Raw genomic sequence first — 20059 nt, forward strand, 5'->3', positions numbered from 1 at the left:
GTCAATATTTTAGGTTATGTGGACCATAAGGCCTCCGTGGCAACTACTCAATTTTGCTATTATAATGAGTGGTAAGGCAGATGTAGACAATATAAAAGCGGATGGGTGTGTCTAATTCCAATAAAATATTTAAAAAGTATAAAAAATACTTAATTCCAATAAAATATTTGTAAAATGTTATTTACAAAAACCAGATTCAGCCCACTGGCTGGGGTCTGCCAAGCCCCTCAGCAGATTGAGTTCTTTTTTTTTAAACATTTATTTATTGGGGTGCTTGGGTGGCTCAGTCAGTTAAGCATCCGGCTTCAGCTCAGGTCATGATCTTGCTGTTTGTGGGTTCAAGCCCTGCGTTGGGCTCTGTGCTGACAGCTAGCTCAGAGCCTGGAGTCTGCTTCAGATTCTGTGTCTCCCCCCCCTCTCTGACTCTTCCCTGCTCGTGCTATCTCTGTCTCTCAAAAATAAATAAAAAATATTTTAAAAAAATAAACCTTTAAACATTTATTTATTTTTGAGAGAGAGAGAGATAGATCATGAGCGGAGGAGGGGCCAAGAGAGAGGGACACACAGAATACGAAGCAGGCTCCAGGCTCTGAGCTAGCTGTCAGCACAGAGCCTGACGCAGGGCTCAAACCCACGAACTGTGAGATCATGACCTGGGCCGAGGTCGGACGCTTAACCAACTGAGCCACCCAGGCGCCCCTAGGTCTTCTTTTTTAATGAGATGTAATTGACATATGACATTATATTATCTTCATATAATGGTTTGATATTTTTACATATTGTGAAATGACCACCACAGTAAGGCTAATTAACATCCATAGCCACACAGTTACAAACTTTTTCTTGTGACCAGAACTCTTAAGATCTATTCTCTTAGCAACTTTCAAAATTTAAGTATTATTAACTACAGTCGCCATGTTATTCATTACATCCTCATGACTTTCTGATTTTATAACTGGAATTTTGTACCTTTTGACACCCTTCACCCAGTTTGCTCACCCAGATTGTGAGTTCTTGATGGCAGCAATGGCATGGTTCCTCTGTGGGGTCACCCATGCATGCATACATATGATATAATCACTGGGTCTGTAGAATGGGCTGAATGCCTTCCCCTTTGCCCTTGAATTTTGTATAGTGGTGATCATGGTGAACACAGAACCATGCTGTCTGGAGGAATCCTAGAGGTGCCCTCGTCAGTGAAGAAATCCTTGTATAGTTTCCTTGACTCTTGACACCTACCCACCTACACTCCTGTGATGCCTCTGCTTTAGTGCAATAATCTGTTTACCCACCTGATGGCTACTGGGGACTTCATTCTCTTGATTACTTCCAAGAGCAACTCAGTACATTGTTGCTGTACAATTGATACTTTGGAGGCAGAAGAGACAAATTGTCTACTGACAACCTATAGTCATCTTTCTGGCTGTAAACTCAGCTGTGAGGTCGCCTGCCATCTGCTGATTGGGATGGAGGCTACAGGCAGTGCCTGCAGCGGGCAAATGCATTCCTTGTGCCACGGGCACTCGGACCAGGGGGATCTCACTGCAGCCTGGACCCTGGCAAAGATGGAGGCTCAAAGGAGGCTGGGCAAATTCTTTCAGGTGCTCACATCCACTCCACAAATAGAGACCCTCTTTGGCTTCTCTGAGCTCCTGAAAAGCATCATCTTTGAATCCTAACTAAGCAGATAGGAAAATACTTGGCACATGACAGGTGCTCAATAAAACTCCCATGGATTGCCTCAGGAAGCATTTCTGTATCCCAGTTACCCGAATCTGTATCCAACCTGCATCTGACCTTGGCAGAGCCTTCAGTGATACCCTAAGAGGAGCACCCCAGAGTCTACCAAGTCTTATCCATTATATCGATTCTACAGCACTTCAAAATTTGCAAAGTACTTTCACATGGCCCTTCTCTCTTTCAGTCAACACTGAAACCCTTTAAGGTACAGGTACCTCAAACGTCCCCAGGCCCCACCGGCTTGTGAGGTCCCATTAAAATGAAGGCTCCGTCAGTAGGACTATAAGCCCTCAACAGCTTCCTGACTGGCTCACCCAACACCTTCAACTAAAACCCCTTCCGGTGGCTTCTGGGTGTCCTAGATGTCACAGATGAGCTCATGACTAAGTGTGTAACACCCCTCTGCTTGTCCTTCCTCATGGCTACAAGCCCACAGCCCACAAGCCACTTGAGGGTCACACTTGGATGCTGATGTTCGCCACAGATGCCAGGTGGGATGGGGATAGTCATTCTGCTCCACATTCAGGTGATGCTTTATCGCCTGGTCCCCACAGCCCTGCTCCGCTCCAGACCCCATGCACTGGTCAGGGGGTGGAGGTCAGAAAGAGAGAAACTTATACCCTCAATGGAGGGGAGAGCACAGGACACAGATGCCATGCTGACCTTCCATGGTCCTCCTGCCGCTTGTTGGGTCCTGCATTCAAGGATACCCAGAAACCACTCTATCTTCTCAAGCCAGAAAGAGGGAAATCCTCATGTATTTTTCTCATTCATGCAAATGGCTCCAAAGAAGGATCCGTTGCACTCCCATGTCAGCCAGCCCTGCCATCTGTGTCGTCTCCCCACTTGATGACTTGATGGTCAATACCATGAAGGTTCACATCTCATTTAAAGAAGAGAATGGGAGAAATAGGGCTTGAAACCCGTATGTTTGAACACTTCCTCCTGTCACCTTGTAGCAACCAAACAAGTAATGTTCTATCTCATCTCCTCATTGAACAAAATCTGGTCTATTTTCTACCCTGAAAAATGTCTGTGTTAAAGTCTAGCCCGTTCCTGATTCCACCTTCCTCTTCCTCTGTGTGGTTATTTGGCAGCACCAAGAAGTGGGAGGGGGGAGTCACTGGCTCCAAGAAAAAGTCACTGCCATAGGCAGCCAAAGCCACAGAATATTTTCTTTATGGAAGTAATTTTGGCAGAACCTGGTTGTTTTCTGTGAACGTTTTCAGCAAACAAAATAAGAATCACGACTGCACCCTATTTCCAAACAAGTGAAGGCTGCCTCTGTTTGGCTGAGGCTTCCCCTACTCTCTAGGAAGTGGAAAATTTATAATAAAAGTAATTCACCTCATCTTCTCACCCTCCTCACAATGCAACCTCTGACCTTCGGAGCCTCCATCAAGGGCCAGAGTGTAGATGACTAAATGGGAAAAAGAAATGTAGACCACGGGAAATAAAGAGTTCATCATATAAAGTGTTACATTAAAGCCATTGTCTCATTTTTGGATACTCTAGTCTTCAGTTTAGGAAATCAAATCTGAAACAGAACATTTACATCACAAATGGAACATTTATATAGTTATTGGGACAGGAAAACATTCGGCAGAGCAGGGCTGCACGATTTCAATGAGATCCAGGTGGAGCAGCCCTTTCAGCAAATGTCTACGCATCAGCCCATAAAAATGATGGAAAATGCATACGAATAAAAGCAACAAAGTGCCAGGTGCTCATCCTCACATCCTCTCTGAGTTCGTCCTTTCCAGCTGCTTTACTATGGCCCATTCTCCACTCCCGCGCTCCTTCCGGGGTCTTCTGCCTGCTCTCCTCCTTGCTTCCCTGACCTATCAGGCAACCAGAGTCTCCCCTGGCCCAGGGCTGGGGAGGGCAGCAGGGAGAACAAAATGATCAATAAGACCAGTAATCGTCATAGCAACAACTTCTGGAGCTCATGCTAAGCACCACGCACTGGCCAGGTGTTTTGTGTGGATGGTCTCATGTGATCACACCAGCCCTAGACAGTGAGTTCTATAATTGATCCCATCTTATAATGGAGGAAAACGAGGCTTAGGAAGGTTAAATACCTTGCTCCATATCACACAGCTAGTTCGTGGCAGAACGAGGCCTCACACTTAATCTGACTCCAAAGTCAATCGTCCTAACCAGTAGCTTACTATCTCTCCACAATAACTATTAATTACAGGTACTATTGAATGTCCTCATTTATCTTCAATCAAAATAAATGCAAAAAGTCGATGCTATGTTATCCATTTTATAGGAGGAAACATTGATACATGCGGTGAGCATCTCTCCTGTGTGTGTATGTAGGGGTGTGCATAGTTAGGCTTGTTATCCATATCTTACACGGGGACTCTGAGACTCAGAATGATTTCCTGGTTGGAAGGTGGCAAAATGTGGATTTAGAACCAACGTCCGTACCTAGTTTTAACTGCATACCCACATGGCCTGCCAATGGGCTGTTTCCTAAGCCTCCAACTGCTGTCCGGAAGTCCACGCCACTTGCTGGGGCTCTGGCCGCAGGTGAAGTGCTAGAGGCCAGGTGGAGAAGCATGGATGCAGAGAAAGCAACCTGGGGGGCGAAGGACATGGGGCTAACTTGGGGACCGAGCAGCCTGCTTCTCTGAGGTCCTGGGGGAGGCCAACAGGGCAGGCAGTGCAGGAAGTGGGATGTGTCTAGGTGGGACATGATCCCAGCAGGAGGAGGGGAGGCCACGTTAGAGCAGGATGGGAAGGACACTCCTCCCAGCCCTAGGGGAACCAGAGGGACAGTCTGGTCTATCTGCTGGAAGGGAGGGCGAAGGAGGCCAAACCCTCGGGGCCACTTCCCTGCCAAAGTCTGCTCCCCCTCATCCAGTCCTACCTCCTTCCCTGCATGTCATCTTCACCCAAGCACAGTCACTTTCCCTACTCCAGGAACAAAGAAAGCTGCTTCAGGGGCCACAAAGAGAACTATCCAGCAAGCCGCCCAGGGCCACTTCTACAAGCTGGGTTCCTGTGTCTACACTTCTTGTATGGATCTGGAGCAAAATCACACCGTCAGCGACATGAAGATCTCACATCTTCTTCTCTCTGCCAGTTTGTGCAGTGTGTGTCCTATTTTTGCTCCTGGGTGATCACCAGTAACTTTGGTTTTGATCAGAGAAACTTTCCATGCACAAGTATACTAGCAAACATGGGAGAACAGAGTACTAGGAACTCAGAGGGAGAGCCATATCGAGGGATGAAGGAGAGGGATCAAGAATGAGAAAACGAGGACTATTGGGAGAAATCGCTGGACCAGAGTACCTGGGACCTCTTAGTCAACCCTTAGCTGAAAATAGAAACTCATCAGGGAAAATCCCTTACATGCTAAAATGTCTCCAGCTTTGATTCACAGTGGTTGAAATGCAAAGAGAAATTGGGTAGCTCAGTTGGTTAAAGGTTTGACTTCAGCTCAGGTCATAATCTTGCAGTTTATGAGTCCAAGCCTAGAATCGGGCTCTCTGGTGGTCAGCACAGAGCCTGCTTCAGATCCTCTGTCTCCCTCTCTCTCTCTCTCTGCCCTTCTCCCTTTCACACTCTCACTCAAAATAAATAAAGGAGGGCATTTTTGTTTTGTTTTATTTTTTTATTTTTTTATGTTTATTTATTATTGAAAGAGAGAGAGAAAGAAAGAAAGAGAGAGAGAGAGAGAAACAGAGCATGAGTAAGGGAGGGGCAGAGAGAGAGGGGGAGACACAGAATCCAAAGCAGGCTCCAGGCTCTGAGCTGTCGGCACAGAGCCCAACATGGGGCTCGAGCCCACGAACTGTGAGATCATGACCTGAGCCTAAGTCAGACGCTTAATTGACTAAGCCACCCAGGCGCCCCAAGTTTTGTTTTGTTTTAAAGAAAGAGAGCTTGGAGTGTCCACACACGCTTGGCCATTCTCACATATGCAAGATGGGATGCCTGCCCCAAATGCAGGAGCAGAAGGAAATGGATGGTGCTAGAGACACGGGAAGAAGTAGCCTTACACATGAACAAGGCATGAAGAAAGACAGCATGGCCCTGTGCAGAAAGGCACTGAGTAAGGGGAGAGGCGGGACAGAATTACAGCACAAACTCTAAATAAAAGTCCTTCTAGGGTGGGTGTTTACGGCAGATGCCCAGGCAAGGACAAGGCTTTCTGAAGGCAACCCCACGATTAGAAGCAAGCAATCCTACCAACAGGGACTTGACCTATCTTTGTCTGTTGGAAGTCACATTTTTTTTAAACGGAGTCACTTATAAAAATTTTTTGCATTCCTAGCTAACAATTTCAGCTCTCAGAAGGAGAAACTGCCATTCTGGATATAATTTTAACCAATAGGAACATCCTGGTTTCTGTACAGAAATTACAGGGAATCTGAGAGAACATGACCACATCCCATTTGAGTAAGGAAGGGAAATGTTACACAGATTCTAAGGCAATGCAATAATGAACAATTCCAGGGGAAAAGAAAAAGATAACTAAAATCTTAAGCCAGTTTCCATGGTCACATGGAAACTTTCACATCAACTAATAGTTTTTAAAGGACGCATTCACAAAAGAAAATGAGACACACATACCCTCAAGAACCAATGTGAAAAATAAAGGTTTTTAGAAAGTCTAAATTCTCAGCTCATGGAACATGCAAGAAAGATTAGAGATTTCACCAGAGAAACATGAGAAAAGGTGTCCCATGAAAGGTTCAGTTCAGAGACAGAGAACGGGATGGGGGGAAGAAGGAAGGAGGGGAAGGCAAAGCGGGGAGAGGAAGGAGGAGGAGAAGGAGGGGAGAACAAAGCGACAAAGATAAAAGAAGGGGAAATAGGAGAATAACGAGGAAGTGAAACATTCAAGAAGAGGGTGTCAGGTTAACAAGTGACAAAAAGTCCAACCTACCAAATCCTCAAATTCAATCTTTTGGAGCAACGAGAACAGATTCCGAATTCTAAATGTGTGGCAAAGGAGACCCTGCAAAGTCTTCCACACACAGTAAGTGAGGGAATGAGAAAAATCTAATAAATGATTTCAAACCTCTAAGTCCAGACAAATTATATTCCAGAGTCTGAAAAGAATTTGAAGATATAACCTCAGAGCCACTGAAAGTAAGTTTGGGAAATCATGAAGAAGGAGCAAGACGCCAGGAATCTTGGGAAATGTTCTATTTTGCAATATGGTGTGGGGGAAGAAAAAAAACAGACCCTGAAAATTAAAGATCCATAAGCAGGATGTGATTCTCATTATGTCCAAAAGGACTATGTGTGGTCAGAACATAACATTAAAAAAATTTTTTTAAACGTTTATTCATTTCTGAGAGAGAGACAGAGCGTGAGCTGAGAAGGGGAGACAGAGGGAGACACAGCATCTGAATCAGGCTTCAGGCTCTGAGCTGTCAGCACGGAGCCTGATGCAGGGGTCCGTGAGATCTCACAAACTGTGAGATCTTGACCTGAGCTGAAGTTGGATGCTTAACCGACTGAGCCACCCAGCTGCCCCTCCTTTTTTTTTTTTTTTTTTAATAAAGGCTGTTTTCAAATTAGAGTCTTCCAAAAGAGAATGGTCATTGTGACAAGAAGTGGCAGCTACGCCATATGCAGGAGGCTAAAAGTTGTGCACAGCATGGAAATCATAGCTGAATAAGAAAGGTAGCAAAGATTTGAAATGTGATCATGTACAAGGGGCCGTGGAATCATTTTATGTTGCCTTAGAAAACAGAATTAGAACCAACCGTAAACATTTTAAGTAGGTGGGTTTTTCTTCACATGTAAAAGTATTTTCTGTCCATTCATTCATTGGACAAGTGTTTACTGAGCACATACTTTGTGCCAGATACTGTGCTAAGCACTGAGGATATGTGAAAAATGGAAAACATTAAAATATTTTCAGAACACTGCATTATCCTGTTCAAGAAAACAATATCTAGTTCCTACCTGGACTTAGAGTCTTGTGGAGGAAAACCAACAATAAGGAACATACAGATCATAGCAAAAGCCAGGAAGGAAGAGTAAGGGATGGATAGAGAGTAACAGTGAGTACCGAGTTGGAAGATGGCTTTAGGGAACACTTCTCTGAGGGGGTGACGTCTGTGCTGAGACCCCTATGACGGGGGTGGGGATCTGTGAACACCTTGGGGTAGACAGAACAGTGGGTGCAAAGGCCCTAAGACTGGAAAGAGCTTGACTCATTCCCAGAACTGAATGGAGCCTGGGTGGGAAACACGGTGCCCAGGAGAGAGGAAGACAGGAAACTGTGAGGTAAGGCTCAAGAGAGCGACAGCCGTTAGGGAGTAAGACGGTGCCATCTTAAGGAATTTAAAATATATTCGAAGCCATAAGGGAAGCCACTGGAAGTTTTGAGTGGGAAAGTCATGTCCTGACTGATGAGTGTGTTTTGGTCATTATTCCAGCAGTTCTGTATTTCATGAGTCCGTCAGGGCCAGGGCAGAAGCAGAGAGAGCATCTGGGAAGCTACCGAAGCATTTTTAGGAAGCAGCAATGTGAATTGAGGGTGTGGAGTTAAGTTGGAAAGAAGTTCCTTCAAAAAACTTTGGAGGTAATGGAAAGAGAATTTACTGATGAATTAAATATGGAGTTTGAAGACCAATAGCATGATATGAAAATGGACTCGGGAGGCAGGCAGGCAGAAGATGGCCAGCAGAGAGGATGCTGCAAGATGGGACCTGTAAGTGGGCTGATGGGAGGGGCTGGGAACACTAAGGCTGCATTTGATTCAGTGATGACCACAGAACTAGAAACATGCGAAGCCACCTGTTTCATGCTGCAAGTCTACCAAAAGCTCCCGAAAAGGGGTGTTAGTTGCAACCAGTTAGGACTTTCCATCACAAGCACCAATAAATCATCTATATGAGAACTTACATTGCTCCCCAGAAAACCAACACGAATACTAGCAAAATAGAACGTAAGCTTTTACTGTGTGTACATGTGTATATGTATATGATATATGCTCATAGCTTATAAAATTGTAGACTTTTGCTCATAAGTTAAAATATAGAAGGCACCCATGCTTTCAATGCACATGATATACATTGATACACACCAGACACACAAATACCACAAATGTTACTAAAGGCAGCATGATGCTTTCCTCCTGTTACAGCATCAGGAGAAATTCTCTTGAAAAGAGAGGTTTTGACATTTAATAACCTTAGGAGTTTTTCATGTCAGAATGGATCTCCATAAATGAAACCTCTCATCCCTGTTTTGCTCCAAATAATCCCACCTTCCACCTATGGAAAAATTCCTACCTTTCAAGTGTCATAAATATTGGGTACTAACAGCAGTGTCTGTGAGAATTCAGTTATGGCAAGAATGCTTTCCTAGAATATATCAATCTTTAAACAGTGACCAGGACCAAACTCCAGACAACTGTGGAGTCTGGCTCTGCCTCTTCGTCAGCCGTTTTAGGCTCCATCCAATGGCCGGCAACAACGAAGACATCGGGGTTTAAACTTCAAATCACAGCCGCTCGGCCTCAGCCACACCACTCTATAGTTAGGCCCCCTAACGCATCACTAACTGAATTACGGTTCTGTGGGAACCTCACCCGGGGTCCTTTCCTCAACATTAAATTCATTTGATGTTGACTTTTCTTTGTTAGAAAGGAAAAAATAAATAGAGGCGGAGAACACAAGCGGCAATGTGGGCCAGCAGGTGTGATTTTGCATGTTTCTGGTCGAGGGGCCCAGAGTGCGGTTTCAGTCCGACGGGGTGTTTTGTCTAACTGTCTGGGGTGTCACGCGTATTGTCCCACAAATGATTGGTCACACCGTGAGAGTTGCATCTCTGGGGACAGAGACAGCTCAGACCGTGTGGCAAAAACGACCTGCCCTTGTCAATTATTTGTCTTGGTGGTAGTACTTTCTCAGACAAGATGTCATGAACTCATCAGACCTGTGTGTCTATTGAGTGCTGGGTGATAACCTCTACCAGGCAGAGACATGCCTGTTGAAACCCACAAAGTATAAACGGTGAAAGAGCTTTCTTTCACACAGTAGCCACTTTTGGATGGTTCTTTGGAGAAAACAATGTTTGAATAAGGAAGATTTTACTACCAGATGCAGGTTTTGGCATAGATATCCTTAATGATGTTAGGGTCGGTCTGAAAGTATCTACTTTTGATTTTGTTCCCATTCAACATTTGTTTTAACCAGCTGTACTGGTGAACCGCCTTCAGAGAAAGTGCACAGTGTACAAGATAACGGAATCCGCCAGTTGCACAAAATGTGGCAAAGCAAAGCAGTGTCAATTAAGCTCACCCTCATAGGAAGGACTCAGCTCAATCAGGAGCAGGCCTGGAGAGAGCTTCTCTTTTTAAAAACCATCCCATTGGCTTTCTGCTCAGTTTTATTCACAAGAGAAAAATATGAGTTTCTAAGTAAATGTGAGCAAGAAGCCCAGGCAAAAATATGGGCCCGCCAGTGCAGAGAAGCAACAGGAAGCAGAAAAATGACCTGGAGAAGATGGTGCCGGGACCAGAAAAAGATCTGGCAACGTGGAGGGTCAAGTGGAGGAACGCTTTTTAAAAATCAAAAAGAGATTCAGAGAACGCAAAGGGAAAGACGGAAGAAAAACAGCCCGGGTCCCTCTGGGAGCTTGCTCTTCCGGAGTCATAAAACCCTTCTGATTTTCCTTGTCTGGAATCACTGTCCGCAGTGCTAGAAACAATGTGTTCTTATTTTGTTTTGAAAAAATAAACCGCAAAAACAATGCAAGGGTAGTACGGGGGAGAGAGAATTTTCTCCGCACCAGGTTAATTACGGTATCAGGGAGATGGATGAACACCAGGGGAAGAAACCGGTGGTGATAATTGTTGCCAAGACTTTCGGTCATGGCTGTCAGTCTGCCAGCTTCTACCTTCCCTGGGAACAGTTAAGAACATGTTCACTTTTGGAGCACCTGGTTGGCTCAGTCGGTTAAGCATCCAACTTTGGCCCAGGTCATGATCTCAGTTTTGTGAGTTCGAGTCCCCCTTGGGTCTCACTGCTGTCAGCACAGAGCCTGCTTTGGATCCTCTGCGCTCCTCCTCTCTGCTCCGCCCTACTTGTGCATGCGCTCTCTCTCTCTCAAAATAAATAAACTTAAAAAAAGAAAGAATATGTTCACTTTTGTTGGTAATATTGTAATGCACTTACCCTGGTCAGCATTTTGAATCACTATGCTGTAGGCCTGAAACTCATTCATTATAGGTCAACTACACTTCAATTACATTTTTTAAAATTGAAAAAAAATTTAAAGAATACGTTTGCTTTAGAGTTGATTCAACAGAACGGATCTACAGCGAATATTCATGACAGCCTTTCTGCAGATGCAGAGGACTATGGCCTCAGCAGATTTTCTAAGGCAGACCCAGCACTTTGATCTCCCGGGGGCTCTGCAACTGTTCTTGTTGTCTGCACGTTCCTAGGCTCCCAGCAAGACCTCGGAACAGCAATCCGAGGCCCCAAAATTTGTCCAAATCTAACAGAGCTGAGATTTACACTTATTGAGATAATAGCATGTCACTAATGCAAGCCAAGATAGGTGATCAGCCCATTTGGATTATAAAATGTTCCTGGGGCATCTGGGTGGCTCAGTCGGTTAAGCGTCTCCCACTCTTGGAGTTCGGCTCAGGTCATGATCTCATGCCTTGTGGGTTTGAGCCCCACGTCGGGCTCTGTGTTGGCAGCTGAGAGCCTGGAGCCTGCTTTGGATTCTGTGTCTCCCTCACTCTCTGCCTCTTCCCCGCTCGCTCCCTGTCTCTATCAAAAATAAACATTAAAAAAAATACGTGCTGTGGAACAGAAAATACTGTTTTAGACATGAATCCTGCCTTTCTCAGGCTTGCTGGCCTGGCATCTGCTATGATAGCCCAAGTTAAGATGGCGCTTAGCCCCCACATGGGACTTTAACTACCAGCTCCTCAAAAGTTCTCTCCAGTTAGCAAACCGGTGCCAGGGTAGTAGCATCCCATGGTGCCCTGTAAGAAGCCCACCCTTGGCTGCTAGGTCATCTTAACCGACTGTGAGATGCTCGTGCCCCCTTTGAAAGCCCACTCAGAGCAGCCTGTCTTCCTCTGCAGTGGCATCTCTGAGCCCTCGGAATGCCAGAGCGAGTGCACTGAGCGGGGAGGCTAGTGTGGCCCACAGGCCCCATCTTACGGCCTGGGGCCAGAAGCCACCCGCTGGACCCCAAGCTCCCAGGCTCTCTCCTGAGAAGCAGGAGGCCTGCGGGAAGGCTTGCAGCTCGCCAGGGAATTGGCTGCTCGGGGAGGCGCGTTATGGAGAGGGGGGATTGCCTGGGGCCGTAGGGAGGCCTGCACCCCACGCTGCCCGCAGGAGGGAGACGCCGTGCCTGTCTGGGGCACCCACGGGCTGGCTGACTCGTCTGGTCACCTGGCCTCTCTAGGCCTCATCAATGAGACCTGAGTCTCACCCAGCAGGCGTCTTAGGTCCCTAAGAGCTCTGAATCCTCGAGCAGAGCCGATTTTCTACCTTTTTATGAGAAGGTGTTACACATGTGAAGAAGGGAATTACAATTTTTAAATAAGAAGCATTTATACAGATTTTTAAAAAAATTAATGCTTATTTATTTTTGAGAGAGAAAGAGAGCATGAGTCGGGGAGGGCCAGAGAGAAAGGGAGACACAGAATCCGAAGCAGCTCCAGGCTCTGAGCTGTCAGCATGGGCTTGAACCCATGAACTGTGAGATCATGACCTGAGCCAAAGTTGGACCCTTAAACAACTGAACCACCCGGGAACCCATGCACAGCTTTTAAAATATACACAAAACCTCAAGAGGAATGAAAACATGACCACACAAAAACCTGTGCGTGAATGCTCATGGCAGCGTTCTTCATAAGAGCCAAAACAAGCGGAAAGAACCCAAACAATAAACAATTTTGTTTATTTTGTAAACAAAGTACAATACACCCATTCAATGCAATACCATGTGGCAGTACCAAGTAATAAAGGGGGCGTGTGGGTGGCTCAACCAGCTGAGTATCAAATTCTTGATTTCTGCTCAGGTCATGGGATTGAGCCCTACATTGGGCTCTGTGCTCAGCATGGAACCTGCTTAAGGTTCGCTTGTTCTCTCTCTCTCTCTCTCTCTCTCTCTCTCTCTCCCCCCCCTCAGTACTTTCAGAAGTACTGCAGCATGAATGAACATGGCTAAGCAAAAGAAACCAATACAAAAAAGCTAGAAACAAAAGACCACTTATTGTACAATTCCATTTATATAAAATGTCCAGAATACACAAAATCAAAGAAGGCAGAGTAGATTTGCGGTTGTCAGCGACTTCCTGGAAGGGGACATGGGGAATAAAGGCTAACATGTCAGGGACCCCTTTTGTTTAATTGTTTCATACAAATATGCCACATTTTGCTTATCATCAATTCAGGGACATTTGAGTTGTTTCTGCTTTGGGACTATTACTAATAACACTGCTATTATCATTCATGTACAAGGTTTTGTCTGAACATATGTCTCCAATTCTTGGGCATATACCTACGAGTGAAATTTCTGAGTCATACAGTAACTTTATATTTAACTTTTTAAGGAACTGCCAAACTGTTTTCCATGGTGCCTACACCATTTTATATTCCCAGCAATACATGAAGGTTCCAGGCCAACATCCATGCCAACAGCTATTTTCCACTAAAATTTCTTTATTGCAGTGTCTTAGTGGATGTGAAGTGCTATCTCATGCAGTTTGATTTGCATTTCCAGTGATGCAGAGCACCTTTCATGTGCTTACAGGCCACCTGGCTATTGGAGAAATGTACATTCGCACCCTTTGCCCATCTTTAAATTGGGTTATTTTTCTCTTTATCGTTTTTCTTAAGATTTTATTTTTTTTAATGTTTTATTTATTTTTGAGAGAGAGAGAGACAGCATGAGCAGGGGAGGGGGCAAGAGTGAGAGAGCTACAGAATATGAAGCAGGCTCCAGGCTCTGAGCTAGCTATCAGCACAGGAGCCACAAACTGTGAGATCATGACCTGAGCTGAAGTTGGAGGCTCAACCGACTGAGCCATCCAGGCGCCCCTTAAAATTTTATTTTTAAGTAATCTCTGTACCCAACATAGAGAACATATAACCCCAAGACCAAGAGTCACATGTTCCACCGACTGAGCCAGCCAGGCGCCCCTCTCTTTACTGTTAATCTGTAAGTCTTTCATATGTTCTCAACACTGAACCCTTATCAGATACAGGATTTGCAAATGTTTTCTCCCATTTGGTAGGTTATTTTTGCACTTTCCTGATCATCTTTTTTTCATGTTTATTTCATTTTTGAGAGAGAGAGAGAGAGAGACAGAGAGTGAGCAGGGGAGTGACAGAGAGAGAGGAGAAACCCAGAATCGGAAGCAGGCTCCAGGCCCTGAGCTGTCAGCACAGAGCCCAACTTGGGGCTGAAAACCATGGACCATGAGATCATGACCTGAGCTGAAGTCAGACACTTAAATGACTGCACCATCCAGGCGTCCTATAATCTTTTGATATACAAAAGTTTTTCATTTTGATGAAGTTCAATTTATCTTTTCTCCCCTGGTTATTTGTGCTTTTGGTCTCATATGAGAGAAACCATTGCCACATCCAGGGTCACAAAATTTACACCTATGATTTCTTCTGAAAGTTTCATAGTTTCAGCTCTTACATTTAGATCTTTGACTCATTCTGAATTAATTTTCACGTATGGTGTGAAGTAGGGTTCCAGATTCGTTTGTTTGTATATAGAAAAGCACTTGTGCCAGCATCATTTGATCAGAAAATGATTCTTTCCCCATCAAATGATCTTGACCACATGGTTGAAAATCAACTAGCTGTAGATGTATGAGTTTATTCTCGACTCTCAATTCTATTCCGTTGGCCCATATGCTTATCCTATGCCGGCACTGCACTCTCTTGCTTACTACAGCTTTGTAGTAGGTTTTGAAATCGGGGAGTATGAGTCTCCAACTGTGTTCTTTTTCAAGATTATTTTGGCTATTTTGTGTTTAAAAAATCTAATACATCTTCCATCCACATTGTGAAACTCTCCAAGAGGTGCCCCATAGAGAGAAGTAAAACGAGCAAACACTAGTGTTTCAATACCTTTACCTTAATGCTCTCACTTGTCTGATTTGGCTATACTACTTGGTCTTAAAATGCAAAGGGATCTTTCTCTGCATTTCACTTCACAGTCCCCATGGACTTGTACAATATTTCTCTATTTGTAAAACCCAGAATCCATGTCCATATAAACATGGTAAAAGACACCTTTCTGCCAATGTCCCGCTTCCTGGGCAAATTCTGTGAGGATTCCAAAGGGTTGGAATCCCTTAGAATCTTATATTTCTCATAAAGAACAAGTTTAGGCCTTTGGCCAATTATTTCCATTTGGGTCAATGTTTATAAGAAATTTAACTCTTTCTAGAGGATTAAAATAAATAGCAAACAACAGTTACAAAGCAAAAGCAAGAAAATAATCAGGTGCTGACTCTTAAAAGAAACAGTCAGAGGTAATTATCATTTCTGAAAATTAAATAGCTGTTTTGTTTTATTTAAAATCAAACAGAAATAGTTTTTCAACGATCCAGCCTTCACCGGTAACACGTTACATGGCCGTAGACCCTGGAAACAGTTGGTGTGTTTGACAAAATAGAAATGTGTGTTTTTCTTGGTGAACCCCTCCTGCAGTCAATACACCTGCCCTTTTTGTTTCTGATAAAGATATTCATCTACTGATAAATATATAACAAGGGTTTTCCAGAATGTTATGGAAAAGCAGTAGACAGTTCCACTCATCTGCTCTAGGGGCACGCGAAGCACAGAGTTGCTTTCTGAAAGTTATAAGTTTAACAGCTATACTGGGTGCAATAGAATTGGTTCTAAGGGGCTTTTCTGCTTTAATTGGCTGTCTTAGAACATGCTGGAAGGCCCTCAGAACAGCAGCCATACAAGAGCGGAGCAGAAGCCTGGACAAACCTGCTGCTTCAACTGCTCCCTAAATCCTTTCATCCTGGAGTGCAGACCTTCCCCCCACCCCCCATTGAAGGAAAAAAATCAAGTTTTGGATGCAAGGCCTGTATTTATTTATTTTTACTTATTTTATTTTATTTTTATTTTTTGAGAGAGAGAAAGCAGGGGAGGAACAGAGAGAGAGGGAGAGAAAAAAAGAATCGCAGATAGCTCTGCACTGTCAGCACAGAGCCCAACAAGGGGCTTATTCTCACAAACTGGGAGATCATGACCAGACCCAAAAAGTGAGTCAGATGCTCAACTGACTGAGTCACCCACAAGGCCTGTATTTAAAGAGGCCCTGAATTTGGGCAACTGTGAATCCTTTATTCCTTTATCCTCCATAACAGAAAGAGTTCTCAAGAAATTCTCAGAGATGGGGGGCACCTGGGTGGCCCAGGGTGGTTGAGTGTTGGACTCTCGGTTTCAGCTCAGGTATGATCTCATGGTTTCATGAGTTTGAGCCCCACATCGGGCTCTACCCTGATGATGCAGAACCTGCTTGGGATTCTCTTTCTCTCCCTCTCTCTACCCTCCTTTACTCACACTGTCTCTGTCTCTCTCAAAATAAACTTAAAAAAATTAAATTCTCAGAAACGAAAGCCACTACAGCTGAGGAACCTCAGTTGGGAGAGACTGGACGCGTCCACTTTAAGACAGAAAACATTATGAGAGACCACAAATCTGTAAACCCATAACCTCATGGGACAATTGCATGGGATAAAACATAGCACAGCCTTAGTTTGTAAATATAGGCTTCAAATACCAAGTCAAGTGCAAACAGGCGAGCATGAGCTGGGGGAATTTAATATTATTACCTAATCCTTGAGAGTAAAAAAAAGGCCAAGTGTTGTAGCTGCTACCCCAGTTGTAAAGGTTAGAACTGATTTAGAGGGGAAAAGTATATTTTTAGATTCTGTTTCATAGGATATCCAATAATATGGCAAACACTGGGATCAGATTTGATGACAATAATACTGGCCACGAGAGAGCAGCAGGTGGTGTGATGCTAAACATGTTTTGGGTGTGTCTCATTATTAGCATATTCTGGAATAGCAAAGAGAGGTCAGGAGAGGTGCTGGCCACGTACTACTTCATAGCAACTGTAGGTCTTGGTTTGCTGCTCTGTGGCCATTTAAACTTTTCTGCCTGGAATTTTTTAAGGTCCTCTTTCTTCCTTCCAGCTCTGACCACATCACACTTGAGAGTGTAGGGGTTGAACTCTCTCCGAGACGGGAGCCCCTCAGCCTTCCACCCTTATCGCCCATTGGCTTCAGCCTGACACCCACCCATAAATTCTTCCTCAGGGGTTTGTCTTTCTGAATTCTTTCAAAAACCACACTCCCAGGAACAAAGTCAAAGGAGACCAACAAACCACTCTGCTTGGAAATGACCTTCAAATGTGGATGGCAATCACTACAGGGCCCAAAATAGTAGATTATTTTCCATCTCCACAGGGCAATGTCACACTGAAATGCACTAACACCACAGGAAGCTTTTACATTAAACGTAAACCAAAAGCTTCCTAACAACCACCACGGATTTGCTCTGATGTCGTACGGAGAAGGTTCTAGAACTTCTCTCCAAACCACTGACACATGATGATGGGGTCTGTGAGGTTTACAGAGGACTATGAAATTACACGGAAGGCCGAGCGCTGTGCTGTGAGGCACAGGTGCTCTTCCACACGTGGCTGTGGAACCCTTGAAATGTGGCCAGTTATGACAGAAGCACTGGGTTTTACATTTTATATCATTTCAGTTAATTTAAATTCTCTGTAAAGATTTTTAACGTTTATTTTTGAGACAGACAGAGTGCGAGTTGGGGAGGGGCAGAGAGCGAGAAAGAGAGACACAGAATCCAAAGCAGTCTCCAGGCTCTGAGCTGTTACAGAGCCCGGCACGGCGCTCGAACCCACAAACTACGAGATCATGACCTGAACCAACATCGGACACTTAACCGACTGAGCCACCCAGGCGCCCTGAGGAAAAGCGTTATATTTTTGCTGGACGGTGCCAGTCTATAGGACAAGTGAAGATCTTCAAACACAGGAACAGCAAAACTGTGGCAGCCCAGACGGGAGAGGAAGAGTTTGGGGCTGGAGTGAGAGAGACCATTATTTTCTTGAGTTTTGTCCAAGGGCCTAATTTCTTTCCAACAACTGTGAAAACTGAAGATGTTTAACGTTTGAATGTTTTCCTGTGCAACAATGTGTAAAATGTTCATATATTGCCAGCTGGCCTTGCGCCCCTGAAATAAATTCTTCAACTAGGGAACAGAATGAGTTTCGTGCACAAAGGTTCTAGGGCAGCAGTGCTTGTCCTGCAGGCCCAGCGTCTTGGGCGAACTTGGAGTTGTTGCCCTCGCTAGTCCACAAGTCCATTCGGGCCAAGCGCCTCCGCAGGCGGAATGCACAGCCTCTGGTTTATGCTAGCACTAAATTTCTCAAAAGTGTACATGTTGCCGTGATTAATGAAATGTAAGTTCATTTTAATGTGTTACTGATTCCGGAGCAGTTAAGCGGTCCTTGTGCATTTTCCCGATCAGAGGAATCTAAAAGCCAGCTGCTCACACGTGGGGCTCATGGAGCGCTGGGGCTTTGCTGGCTCATTTGTGCAAATCAGAGCAAGGCACAGCCAGCGGTTTCAGCCCTAACGCAACCCCAGGGTATGACCTGCAGGACAGCGAGCTGCAGCCCTGATATATTTTATATTCAAAAACTTGTTTACATTTGAAAAGGCTTAACCACATCCTGAAGAATATCCGACAACTAGCAAATAAGAAGTAGATGCTCCATCTCCGCGGCCCTGGCATTGCCTGGAGCCAGCGCTCACGCTTTCGCCCCGGAGGCTGGTGAGGTGAGCTCTGCGCTCCCGGTCAGGTCTCGGGGCTTCTGCCGGTGCGCCATTGGCCCTCACACTACCCCCCACCATGGGTACCACAGCTCCATTGCCCAAAAGCTTCTGCAAGGAGCAAAGTTGGAAGGAAATTGGACATTTGACCTGGGAATTCATAGCAAAATTTAAAAGTTGCTATTTCTTCAGAATGCATTAAAATTTATTTAAATTTAGACCTGGGTGCTTTTTTTCTTTTTAATGTTTGTTTATTTTTGAGAGAGAGCAAGCAGGGACAGAGAGAGGAGGACAAAGGATCTGAATGAAGCAGGCTCTGCACTGATTGCAGTGAGCCCGATGTAGGGCTTGAACTCACAAACTATGAGATCATGAACTAAGCTGAAGTCAGATGCTTCACCAACTAAGCCACCCTGGTGCACCTTGACATTATTGACATTTTGGTAATTCTTTGGTGTGAGGCTGTCCTGTGCATTATAGGATCCCTGGCAGAATCTCTGGTCTTGACCCATTATATGCATTCCCCTCCCAGTTGTGACAATCAAAACTATTCCCAGACAGTGCCAAGTGTCCCCTCAAGGGTGTTCCCCAGTGGATCACCACTGATTTAGAATATCAAAACATCGTCTGTGACATTAGCTTATTTTCACACTTCACATATTATGGCTGCAAGCACGTGGACTTTGGGTCTGACATACCTGAATTCAAATTCTGATCCACACGTTACTAGCTGTGTGACCCGAACCAAGTTGCTTAACACCTCTGTGCCTCAATGGCATCACCTTTAGGAATGGGGCAGTAACCATGCTGTCCTCATAGAACGGCTGTGCGGATTAATAAGATAAACTCCTAACAGATCGTCCAGAAAGAGCGGCGAGGGCACCCCAAAGCCCCGTTTCGCACCGAACACCAGATATCTGGACTTACCCCAACATCGAGGCTGCTTCTGGTCTCCGTGTTAGTGTAGCAACTAAGGACGTGGCCTCTCAAGTCAGGGTACCAGGGTTCACACTCCAGGTACAATCCGGAATGAGTCGCTTAACCTCTGAAGCCACAATTTTCAAACGAGAGAGAGAGAGAGAGAGAGAGAGAGTCACTCTCCCTCATTGAGGGCGTTGAGGGCACGCCGTGACACGCTCAGAGGCTGAGCACACTAACCCGTCAGGTGCCGCTAGCCCGCACCCAAATGCGGGGACGAGCAAAGGAAGGTGTTTTACAAAACTGTGACAAAATCAGTCTTTCTCAGCCTCCCTCCCCTGCTGCTGCCCCGACCCCACCCTGAGGAAACTCGCCAGAACCCCACCGCCCAAGGCCCTCCCACCTCATTTTGGGATCACATCAGTTCCTCAGGGGTACCTCTTGGAGATGATCTTCTTGTTTCTGGAAGCTCTCCTCCGTCTACACTGCCTGAGCTGTTCCCAGGCCCACTCTGAGGACCCCCAGGCTCCTACCGTGGGGAAGCCCGGT

The 20059-nt window shown here is 45.1% G+C and overlaps 1 long non-coding RNA gene across 1 annotated transcript in view; it reads right to left on the reverse strand.

Moving 5' to 3' along the window:
* The window catches only part of LOC115289125, a 34969-nt gene extending 15336 nt beyond the window's left edge, over positions 1-19633 (reverse strand). Inside the window, exon 1 of the long non-coding RNA XR_003907396.1 lies at positions 19520-19633. This is a non-coding gene — a long non-coding RNA (uncharacterized LOC115289125). The remainder of the gene's footprint in view (positions 1-19519) is intronic.
* Positions 19634-20059: the final 426 nt, after the last annotated feature.

Source organism: Suricata suricatta, chromosome 4 (assembly GCF_006229205.1).
Source record: "Suricata suricatta isolate VVHF042 chromosome 4, meerkat_22Aug2017_6uvM2_HiC, whole genome shotgun sequence".
NCBI classification, from domain to species: Eukaryota; Metazoa; Chordata; class Mammalia; order Carnivora; family Herpestidae; genus Suricata; species Suricata suricatta.